The sequence below is a fragment of the Armigeres subalbatus genome, chromosome 3 (genome assembly GCF_024139115.2).
Source record: "Armigeres subalbatus isolate Guangzhou_Male chromosome 3, GZ_Asu_2, whole genome shotgun sequence".
NCBI classification, from domain to species: Eukaryota; Metazoa; Arthropoda; class Insecta; order Diptera; family Culicidae; genus Armigeres; species Armigeres subalbatus.
The window spans coordinates 35,672,736-35,685,372 of NC_085141.1; positions in this window are offsets into that span (position 1 = coordinate 35,672,736).

The following is a 12,637-nucleotide window of genomic DNA, read 5'->3' on the forward strand; positions in this document are numbered from 1 at the left end:
ATTGGAGAATCTTTCGACAACATTTTCGGAGCATCATCAAGAGGAATTCCTGGAGAAACTTCCGAAAGGATTCTTAGAGGAATTTCCGAACAAATGCCTGCAGGAGCTTCGAGAGCAATTCCTGAAAGATCTGCTGAAGGAAGTCGTGAAAGAAACAAACTAAGGAATTTCTGAAGGAACGACTGCAGGAATTTCCGACGGAATTCTTGGAGGGTCTAACGGAGAAATTTCTGGCGAACTTGTGGAGGAGCTGCTAGAGGTACTTCCAAAGGAAACTCTGGAGAAATTTTCTGAAAAATTTCTGAAGGAATTGCTGGACGAATTTCTGGAGGAATTTCATGGGAAATTTCAGAAAGAATTCCAGAGATGTGTTTACTGGAGAAATTCTTAGAGGGATTCTCAGTTAAAACACGTTAAAATACTGGAAGAGTGCCCAAAAATATTTATTGAAAAAATATCAAAGGAATTCAAGGAAGAATTCAACAAGGAACTTTAACGAGTTTACCCTGAACTTTCTACTGAGTCTTTAATAAAAACTGGCGGATGTACGAGGTGAACCGGCTCAGGGCCGAAAACCTCACTAATGAAGATAATAATTAATAATATTTAACTCTGCCGGATTTTTTTTAGGAAATTCCTCTGATTTTTTTTTTCAGAATGTTCTCCTGAACAAATTAGAAATAATTTACCGTGGCCATTCTGAGAAATATCCATTTAACTCCAGAACAATTTCAATTTCTTGTCGACATTCGTAAGAATTTTCATGGAAACTAAAGAAAAATAAACGAGGTAGGGCTTTGGGACCCAATTCTCCTTATTTTACACGAATTAATTTCTTAAAACGAATATTCATTGAATTGTTTTTTCTAAAATCCACGGAAAATTCATCGAGTTCTTCAAAATTTATTCTCTTTCTCGACGGGTGTTCTGGAAATACCGAAAAGATCAGATAAATTATAAATAAATTTTAAAAAAATGGTTCTAGCCCAACAACTTATAGTAAAATTCTGTAATTTTTTGACGTTTGAAATAAATTAGATCGCTCATTGCGTTCTGATACAATGGTCGAAATACCTTTTTAGCAGACACGTGGAAAACGCCACCGCTACCAAGGAAAATTTAAACGAATGCTGCATCGGGAATTTTTGACGTAGAACTACGTCTGTCTTTTCTATATTGGGGTACACTTTAAAATTGCTAAAAATCGAAAAACGTCACGAAAATATGATAGACTTTGATCGTTAATATCTCAGCCATTTCTCGATGGATTTTCAATTTTCTTGGACCATTCGATCAAGGAAGAGTCAACGCTTCATTCCCGATGTACACTGAAGTAGTTTTTTACGCGGTTGTTTTTTACACGAATCGCTTTTTATGCGATTTTTTTCACTCGAATTTCGGGATTTCTGCGGTTCATTCAGACATACTTTGGAATTTACGCTGGGTTTAACTTTGTTTTAATTCACGTGGCCCATATCATTTGCATAAAAAATGACTCCAGTGTATTACAATATATACGTATGATAATATTTAGTACTGAAACTTGCTAACAGTTCAGGAATTGGTTTCGGTGAATCGGTCAATCGCAGGTGTGAAAAGTAGGCGAGTTGTTATCGACGCTAACTTTTCGAATCTTGCAATACAAAATTATTATTTTAATGTAAACCAAACTAATCTAATACCAATTCATTGTAAACAATGAAGCTCAATCGAATGTTTGGCATTGTGTTTTGGTGTTATGTAGGGAAAAAGTTCAAAAGTAGCATTCGCCAATAATGCTTCGAATCAAGATACAATTATCGAACGATTCTTACTCTCTAGCGAGTTTTTATTAATTGATAATTTGGATATGTGATCGCTTGAGAGTGTTATTCATCCTCGTTTATTTGAAAAAAATATTATTATCATCCTTTTTAAATGTTAGTCTAAAATCTCACTCAATCTCAGGAGAGCAGGATAAACAGCGAAAACAGATTCACCCTGGGCTTGAAACACGCTTGCTTTGGTCTCATCGAACAGAAAAGTCGAAAACCTGTATATTTCATACAGCTACGTAGTTCAACGTCACCTTTGCGTACAACCCGATTGGGCTGCACCTTTGAGTTTTTAAACTAAAATGTGTTGCAGTTGTCTACCTTATCAACCGGCTAGTGTAAATGTGTTTTTACGTTTGAAATTTTAAGCCCGAGGCATTAGTCTATTGTATAAAACTTTTGAAATATATGTATATGATCTTCATATAGAAGTCACAAAATTTATAAGTTAGTCATCAAATTATATTATTTATTCGGTAGCTTATTGATTGTCTTCAAGTATCTTTAAATAAGAAGGTAAGTCTTCAGTCTAAGGGGCCCTCCTTAGCCGTGCGGTAAGACGCGCGGCTACAAAGCAAGACCATGCTGAGGATGGCTGGGTTCGATTCCCAGTGCCGGTCTAGACAATTTTCGGATTGGAAATTGTCTCGACTTCCCTGGGCATAAAAGTATCATCGTGCTAGCCTCATGATATACGAATGCAAAAATGGTAACCTGGCTTAGAAACCTCGCAGTTAATAACTGTGGAAGTGCTTAATGAACACTAAGCTGCGAGGCGGCTCTGTCTCAGTGTGGGGATGTAATGCCAATAAGAAGAAGAAGTCTTCAAATATTTCAAAAGTCTTTAAAATGTCTTCATGAAATAAATGTCTTCACAGAGATTCAAATGTCTTCAAATTGAAGACATGTCTTCAAATCTGGCATCCCTGGCCAAAATTGACCATTCCTGTCAAAAATTTGTATTCGCTTAATATATTCTTTGGCTTATTTCAGAGTCTATTATATAGAGTTACGCAAAGAGTGAAGCCAAATCTACCTATTGAACTGTCAAACCGTCTACCTATCGAGCAAAGTAAACAAATGCTTGTTGGTAAGGCGGAAGTATTGTTATCGCCTAATGATTATTATGGCGAATTAAAACGCATGAATTGAAATGTATTAGATTTGTTCTAGAAACAGCTTCAAAAAACTTTAATACACCTCCTAATAAAGAAGCAACAAGAAACTCACGTGTTTGCACTCTGTGGGTGACTTGGTTGTCGAATTAAAAAGCTTTAGCAGTGAACACTCCCGTGAAGTCACTTTAAGGGTTGAACAAAAATGAAAGTTGCAAACACAATAACAAGAGGATCATTCAGAAAAAGTGTAAGAAGATCCTCTTTGCGCAACTCTATATAATATACTCTGGCTTATTTAAGGTCAACATTCTCAATTAACCTATATTTTTTTACGCCTCCAAGTATTTTTTAAATTTAAAACTAAAATCGAAAAAGTGCTGTTTTTTAAGATTGGCCCGATTTTGTACGAACATCGAGTGATTTTATTCAGGCCGGTTCACACGTGCACACGTTTTCGGTTTTTGTTTTCGATTTAGTAGTTAGAGGCTTCAAAAAACCCATATTTTCTTTGGGAAAGTTGACCTTAAATAAGCCAAAGAATCGACTGAAACTATGAAACGAAATACAATTTTTGACAGGAAAGCTCAACTGAATTTTTATCTATATGAAGAATCATATTATTCAAAACATCAATTTCAGCTGGATTCTGGTTTCAAAACGGAAAGCACTCGAAAGTTAGATAACTGTAAACATTTGTTTTTTCTCACCACCGTTTTTTTGTTTTCTCGTATTCAAATCAAACGATACGAACTTTCAGAAGAAGTGTGTGTATGTGCATGTGTGTGCGTGTGTGTGCAAAAAAATCTAACTCATATTTCGAAATCTTATCCTGAACCGATTATTTAAACGGGGAATCCTGTCCCATTGTTTCACATTAAAAATCAGGCCGAACACACTATGGGCTCAAAAGTTATGGCCAAAATACAAATTTTTATACTATGCCTGAAACTCAATTTGTGCAATTGCACAACCTCATCACATTTTCCGGGCACTTAACCTCATCCGATTTGCTTGCAACAAATTGCATCCGCAGCAATTATTACAATGTGTATAAACAAATGTGAATTTTCAATTCAATCTATCTTTATTTACGAGATTTTCGACCCTAGGCCGGTTCATCTGGTATAAACAAATGTGAAAAATAAGTCTTATTCACCAATTGTTATTTTAGACTTTTCATATATGTTTATCAACCATTTTGAACGAGCGAGAAAGGCATCATCACCGCTAGGTGGATTAATCAGGGTTTTTATATCATGTTTTGTCTTCTCGTACAACAAAGTTGTACCGAAAGGCTATCATTTCTCGCTTAACTTTTCAAAAGGACCTAAGTAACATTTTTTTCATGAATTAATTTGAATACTGCAATCAATAGCTTTCATGTTGTTCTGTTGATTGCGCTATTCAAATTAATTCATGAAAAAAATGTTACTTAGGACCTTTTGAAAAGTCAAGCGAGATTTCACTCTGAAAACGAACTTTTTACAGGAACATCTGATAGTAAAGTTTCTTATACCATTCGACTCAGATTGATGAATCGAGGTGATGTCTGTGTGTGTATGTATGTGTGTGTGTATGTTTGTGTGCCTGTATGGTCACTTTTTCAACCTCAAAAACTCACACGATTTTCATGTACTTATACTTAACTGATTTTATCGCAACAAGTTGCATTCCGCAGAGCCACTCTTCTAATTCATGCTATTTAATTTCATCAAGATTGATTAATGCGTTCGCAGCTGACAAGGAAAATGGTTTAGGCAGTTTTCCATTTTTTTCCCATATAATCGGGACTACGAGCATTGAGCAGCTACCAGACTATAATATAAATTACGCTCGCTCGATGGGTTAGAATCCTCGCTACGGCAATTTCGATAACGCTAACGCAACCAGCAAAGCTTCTCAAAGCTTTCAATGTGGAACGTGTTGAACACGAAAACTAAACAACGCACGCGCTTTTAAGCTGAGAGCCGATTTGATGATGATTATTGCCATTATACTTTATCGGAGCATTCGCACCAACACAGTTGTAAGTCCCATCGTTGGCTACAGAAATTCAACCCGTGAGCAACTTGACAGCTCCAGTACATTGTCAGTGTACCCCGAAAAATTGGTTCAGGTGGTTCTGTCAAACTTACTTACACTGTGAACCTGGCATTACTCATTAAGGAGTTAAAATTCCTCATTTTTTGGCGATATACGAAGCTGTCAAAATAATGGGTATATTGATTTTTTGAATAATGCGTACTTTGAACCCATTCTATCGAACTGAATGCTTACTCATTAATGGGTGAAAATCTTCTTGTGTGCGGAAGCAAGTAACTTGATGTGATAAAATGAATAATCCGGTGCAATCAATGGCGATGAAACGTAAGATTAGAAGTATTCTGCTGCTATTATCAATTATTTCAACATTCCTTTATTCCAGCTCAATGTGAAAACGAAAGAATCTCGTTGATCAACAACCGGTGATATCGATCAAAAGCTGGATTCGTAAATCTGATCCGGATGTGGATCCAACGAATTGTTTCATCTGCTGTTGCCACTGCTCCAATATGAAACAAGCATCCAACATATGATGTCGCCTTTTCATCTTGACATTCAAAAAAATCTAATGGTCAAATAAGGTAAAACTTCTATTTTTATAATTTATTTTATAAAAAAAAAATTCAATACATTTTACTGATTTCAGCAAACGACCACGATCTAGCGTCAGCGAAACTTTTCGTCCAAAATGCAGGGATCGGTAGCCGGAAGATGTGGTTAACTTCAAATTAAGCATTTAGCTGAAAGTGAACCGGTATTCCTTAGGACAATGTGAAGGACGACGGAAGATGATCGCAGCACCGCGCAGCACAACATTTTAGGCAGTGCTTTAATATTTTCCTCTATATGTCTTCTATGTAAACATGCTATTAAAGTTGATCAATAAAAACTAAATGCCTTTAAACATAAAAAAATAATCTACATAAATCAAATCATTATCTTTTAATACGAATTATTCTGCAAAACAAGAGTAAATTTCACCCATTATGTCAAATCACCTCATCCCAATAATGGGTAAAAAATACACCTAAATTTGACGTACAGGCCATTTACCCATTAATGAGTAAACAGTGTTTACTCTTTTAATGAGTTGAACTATTTAACTTCATAATGGGTGTTTTTTTACCCATTAAAGAGTACTTTGGCGGCACAGTGTATATCGGGAGCATCTCACGATTATGGCGTAAAAGGTTAAAGATAAAACTAATTTTTATTTTTTTATTATTGTTAATAACACAATTGCATTACTCATTAGTTATTTTTTATATAGGCTCGTATATTCAAGCACTACGGGGCTGGGTACCTTAAAATATAGATATCACGACAACGTGTGGATGATCCGAAACAATTATTTATAGGGGTACCAATCCGGGAACAATTTGACATCTGTAGTACGATGTCACTGTACCCAGAAATTTTGGTTCAATAAGTCCAGTGCAAAATACCGTGACAAAAATCATTCAAACTAGAATTAATATTAGGAAAGAGGTGATAGCTGATGATCCTAAGATGACCGACTAACGGTTGTAGGAGCGATTGCCAAAAGAAATCGAATGGCGGAGTTTTTAAGAATTTCGCATATAGAATATGTTATGTGAAGTATTAATGGGTGAACTGGACTGGAAATATAGAGGAGGAAATTAACGTTATTGCATAAACGGGCATAAACGGGATGTCGCTTCTTAAAATCTATATAGGGACACGGCAGGTATTTCCGTCCTTCGTCGTAGGGGCTAAAACCAACGAAAGCAACGTACATTTGCTAGAACTCCACTATAGCAGAACATTTCTCCTGAACTTACGATTTGGTACGTATGAGTTTTACAAAAAAGCGTCTTTTTTATTGGTTTTCGAGACTATGACGAACAGACGAAAATACCTGCCGTGTCCCTAATAAAAATGAAATGGTCTGTGTTCGTATCCGCATAACTCGAAAACGGCTGGATGGATTTTCTTCGTTCCTTCAGCAGATAGGCTCTGTAATGTTTCCGATGGGTTTATATGATATTTCTTCTTACGAAAATCACGACTTAAGTTGAGTAAATCGTGAAAAACTGAAATTAGGATTTGTTCCAGTTCAGAACGCATATTTTCGCCTACTATGCAGGACAACGTCTGCCGGGTCGACTAGTAACTTATAAAAATCTAATTTATAAAGACAGAATCACCGTCTTCGACCAGAGGTCGCACATACTGAACACTTAACATTTAGCTTTAGACAACGGACAAGGACATTTACACAGCACCAGTGGAGAACTTTTCGCTTTACGAAAAGTTTTCTCCTTACCGGGGCGGGAATCGAACCCACACTCCACAGCACATACGTTTAGACGATTGACGTCGCTAACCGCACGGCCACGAAGCCCAAGCCCATTTAAAATGGGTGATTCATCCTATCAATTTTTAATTTAAAGAAAACCCCCGCGAAATATTTCTCTAGTTAATCTGATTGTCAAATCCGTACAAATGAACCAAAATAAACCCACAGCCATTTGAAAACAAACAGGATAATATATTTAAATTAGTGTTTGTAATTTATTTTCTGGAAAAATCTGAACTAGCCGGACTAACGAAAGGCTTTCTTTGAGGTTAAAGTCACCTCACATCTCGGGAAAAATTTCCGCCGAATGTTGGTCCCCGCGTCCCCGTGTATTTCAAATGGTACCGGGATTATGATCTTCCATGCCCAATTTCGAATAATTCGTGGCCAACATCGCATAATATGTAAAACACGCGGGAAAAAAATTTGCGGACCCAATTCCCGAGGTGTGGGGCTACCTTAACATGAAATTTTGGGTTGGAAATTTTCTTGACTTTCCTCACGCAAAAAGATGTTGCAGTTTAAATTATCGTACCGTGGGTTAATTTAAGAATATGCACCGTCGATTTTCTGCAGGTAACAAACCCGTTTGATTTTACCATTATGCGCAGTGAAAATAAACTGTGGCGGTTGTTTATATAATTAAAATGACACATCGATTTGAATACTCTACTAAACTATCCTTCGTTAAGAAAATACCACGAAGAAATATGTATAATTTTATTAGAATCAAGTTACAAAGCTGTATGACAGAGAATAATCATTAATACAGCAATTAAATTTAACTTCTTAGATTCAACTATTAAAACTGCAGAGACAAGTGGGAACTCGTTGTCTAAAATTTTTATTAAATGGGCGATATATAAAACAAATTTCGTTTTCCAAAGCGATAAAATTCAACATGTAAAGCATTGGAAGTTTTGTTCGTATTCTTTTCATTAATTGCAATAACCAATTCACCCTATCCATATGACGCTCCTGTCCGTTCTTTGGTGACAACAAATGACGAAACAAAAAACATGGTTTCAATGGAGAAAAAGTGTGGCGGCGGTGTAGGATGACCCATTGTTTATGTTTCGCAGCGCCATCTGCGATTTGCAAGTGGGTACGCGAAACTAAGGCCAAATGTCAAGTTGTGGGGGGGTTGCAGAAATTGCACTCGATAACGACACGATTAACTGCTGGTTCGTACCAGGTGGGTGGCACGACGCCATGTTCTTGCAGCCAACATCTCAGTGTAAAATTCATGATAGTATGTGTTTTGTTTACAAACATCACATTTGATTCTCATTAGGATACAGAACTGTCAGTGGGATACGGTCGCGCAATGTTGGCTGCAAAACAAACCTGTTGTGTGAGATAGGGATGCCACCGGGCTGGTTCGTACGCTCGTGGCTATGGTGATGTGTGCGATTGTTTTGTGTCATACATTAGAAGGGGAAAAAGAGGGGTTTCATTGATGCTTCAACATGCTGTTTGGTTTGGGTGGTGGTGTGTAGTTATAGTGAAGTTTGGGTGATTTCAAGGGCCAAATTGAATATAGTTTTCGTTTTATACATATCCTTATTCCCATATTATATTATGTATGCGGTTTTGTTAGTCTTCTAATTATATCCAGGAATTGTTCAAAAATGGCATCGGGGCCTTGGCGAAGGGGGGTGGGGGTGTCGTTGGTTGAATAATCTTAAATGTATTTGACGTCATATTCTAGTCGGCCTTGGGAATAATTGGCTTAATTTTCAAAATATTCGTGTACATTTTACTCCGAAATCGAACCTTTTATAGAAGTCTTGGAGACCCATGATGTTATATACCAACCCGACCAGTTAGTCATAACAATTATATCAATATGTGTTACAAATAACAATAGGGGCCGTACACTAATTACGTAAGCAATTTTTCTGGGTTTTTACCCCCCCCCCCTTCATGTAAGATTTTTTCCATACAAATCTATTTTTATTTATATGGAGTGTAAGAATATGGCCGACCTCCCCTCCCCCCATTAAGTGCTTACGTAATAAGTGTACGGCCCCATACTTGAAATAATTTCTCTGTCAAAAATGGATGAAAGAAAATTTCACGATCATCATAACTTGATTATAACATAATTTATTATGCTTATTTTACAGAAAAACAAAATTGGCAACATTTTTTGGTAGATAGGAATTGAAAAAAACTAATGTCGAATTCGTGTTGGAACCAGTTCCAACCTAAGTGCTGTCAAAGTGTTTTTTTATTCGCTCAGGTTGGAACTAGGTTCGCACTAGTTCCAACCCCAAAGCTGTCGGGTTCGCACTGTGTTGTTTCACGGTTTCGCACTGGGTTCACCAATACAACTGTACTTCAACTGTCAAAACCATGTGAGTGGGTGGGACTGGGCGGAATAAACGAGCAGAAGGGAAAAACGAAACTGTCTGTTATTCAAATAAAATGCGCGTTGAAATTTTTTTCCGGGAATTTTGTTATATTTGTTATTGTAGTTTTAAATGAAATTAATCCGGTACTGTTGTCTAGCTCAGTTTTAAAAATAATTGTTAGGGAAATTATTCATAAGTTCATTCAGGGTTTGCCTCACAGATTGTGTCCTAAATTAGGTCGGTGGATGAAATTAATTTGGGAATTCCCCTTGAAACTCGTTCACAAAATCCGCTAAGAATTGTCAGAAAAATATATTTGAGGAATACCAAATGAAATTCTTGAGGAATACCGGACTAAATTTTTAAAATAATATGCAGATTTTTTTTTGAAATTCTTCCAAAAACTCTTTCGTGCGTTTCAGAATTCAATTCCAATAATTCTTTCTTGAATTCTTGTATGCATTCATTCGCGATATCTTTCAGGTATTCCTCCATATTGTTTTCCAAGAGATCCCTTAAAGATGAATTCCTTTGGAAATCTTCTAGGAATATCTTTGAATACTGTTCCAAGATTCCCTCTGAAAGTTGCTCCAGGAATTAATTTGGAGGAATTCCTCAGAAAGTTCCTTGAGGAATTCCTCCGGATGATCCTTTAGGAACTTCTCTGGAAGTTTATTGAGAAATTCCTCCAGAAGGTCTTTAAGGAATTCCTCCGGAAGTCCCTTGAGGTATTCCTCCGGAAGTTCCTTGAGGAATTCCTCCGGAAGATTCTTTAGGAACTCCTCTGGGAGTTTATTGAGAAATTCCTCCAGAAGGTCTTTAACAAATTGCTCCGGAATCTTCCTTGAGGAATTCCTCCGGGAGTTCCTTGAGGAATCCCTCCGGAAGATCCTTTAGGAACTCCTCTGGAAGATTATTGAGGAATTCCTCCGGAAGGTCATTAAGGAATTCCTCCGGAAATTCCTTGAGAAATTCCTCTGGAAGTTCCTTGAAGAAATATTCCGTATGTTCCTTGAGGAATTCCTCAGGAAGTGGAGGAGCTCTTCCGGAAGTTCTTGGAGGAGTTCTACCGGAAGTTCTTCCAAGAAATCCTCCAGGAATTCCCCCGGAAGTCCTTCACGAGTTTCACCGGAAGCTAAAACAGAAATTCTTACGGAAGCTCATCCAAGAAGCAGGAAGTTTTTCGAAGAAATTCCTGGATGAATTAATGGAGAAATTCCTTAATGAACTATCGGAGGAATTCCTGAAGGAACTTCCAGAGGTGTTCCTGGTGGAGCCTCCGGAGGAAGTTAATGAGGAACTCCTGAAGGAACTTCCGGAGGAAATCCCGAAGGAACTTCCGGAGGAAATCCTGCAGGAACTTTCGGATGAATCCTTCAAGGATCTTTCTGAGGAATGCTTCATGGAAAAAATCCTCAAGGAACTTTCGTAGGATTTCCTCAAGGAACATGTAGAGATGAAACCTGCGAGGGAATTCCTGAAGGAACTTCCGGAGCAAAACGTTGTTATGTTTTCCATGTTGGACTATTGAAAGATAAGGAATCTCAGAAGGGACTCCTAGCATTAAAGTAGCTTCACACCTCGGGAATTTGGTCCGCGGATTTTCCCTCTGTATTTTTACATATATTTTCAGGATTTGGAAACGGAAAATCAAAATCCCATTGAAAATGCACGGGGCACAAAATCCGGCGGAAAATATTCCCGAGGTGTGAGGCTACCTTTAACATGAGAGGTGGCGAGGAAAAAAATAGCGTATCCTGGAGAATTTTTATTACATGGTTCTGAGTGTTTTCCAAAAAAAAAGCTTTTGCTGAAATAGTGATTGGAATTTCAATATGATTTATTAGATGAATTCTTGTAGAATAGAAAATCTGCCTTTACATTATTTCTATGCGGAATTTTTGGTATAAAAATGTGCACGGGATTATAGAATATAATTAAATACAAATACAAATTCCATTAACCGCAAAAATCAGTTCACGTATTAAAACATTTTTAATTATCATCATCTGATTAGTCAAGGCCAACCTACTGCCAGTGCACTGGATGTCCTGGATCATATGTTTCAAATCAAAACAAACACGATGCTACGCACACCAACATATCCAATGACAGATGGAACTGAAAATGTTTTTTTATTCAGGGTTCGGGTTGGCACTGACCCAGGTTTAAAAACGAATTCGACATAAGTTACCACCTTCAGTATATCTTGATTTAATCGAGAAAGGCATCGTCACCGCTAGGTGGATTAATTTGGGTTTTTATTTTCTTCCTGCTCTGAAATCAACCTCACATTCCCGGCAAGGCAGAAAAGTAAACAACAGAACTCGCATCAACCACTGCGCCGCGAAGATGAAATTTACCACAGCAAAATGTACACATTCACCCAGCAAATTGAAAAAATTCACCACGCGTTTAAATGGGCCACTCGCACAGTCATACGGTAAAGCGCGAACTGAGCAGCATGTCAGAGCGACTCGTGAGTGGCTGAAAGCGAAATTGAATGGTCGGTGTTAAAAATGATATTTCGGCTGCACCCAGTCGCACTCACCACGGCGGCGATGGAGGCGACAGCAGATTATACTGAGATCCATGTTTTTCACTGCACTGACTGTGAAATATTTCTACCCTGCTGCCAACAATTCGTTACCTTCGATTTACCGATCGCCATGCATGTACAAGACAAAGTTTTCAAATAAAATAATCACTATAATCAAAACTTTATCAATAAGATCCGATTGGAATTGTAATACGTACGCCATTATGCATTTTCACTCGAGGTACCCCCTAGGGCCATCGAAAGTACCCCCAGGGGTACATGTACCCCAGGTTGAGAACCGGTGGACTAATAAAACAAAATCTCCATAAACAATTAGGAATTTTCCACACAACAAAAATAAATAAGCACTTTTGAAAGCAAAAATTGCAATTATCACAGAAGAATTTTCCCAGAGGGGCGACAACGGATTTTTTTCATATGGAGTT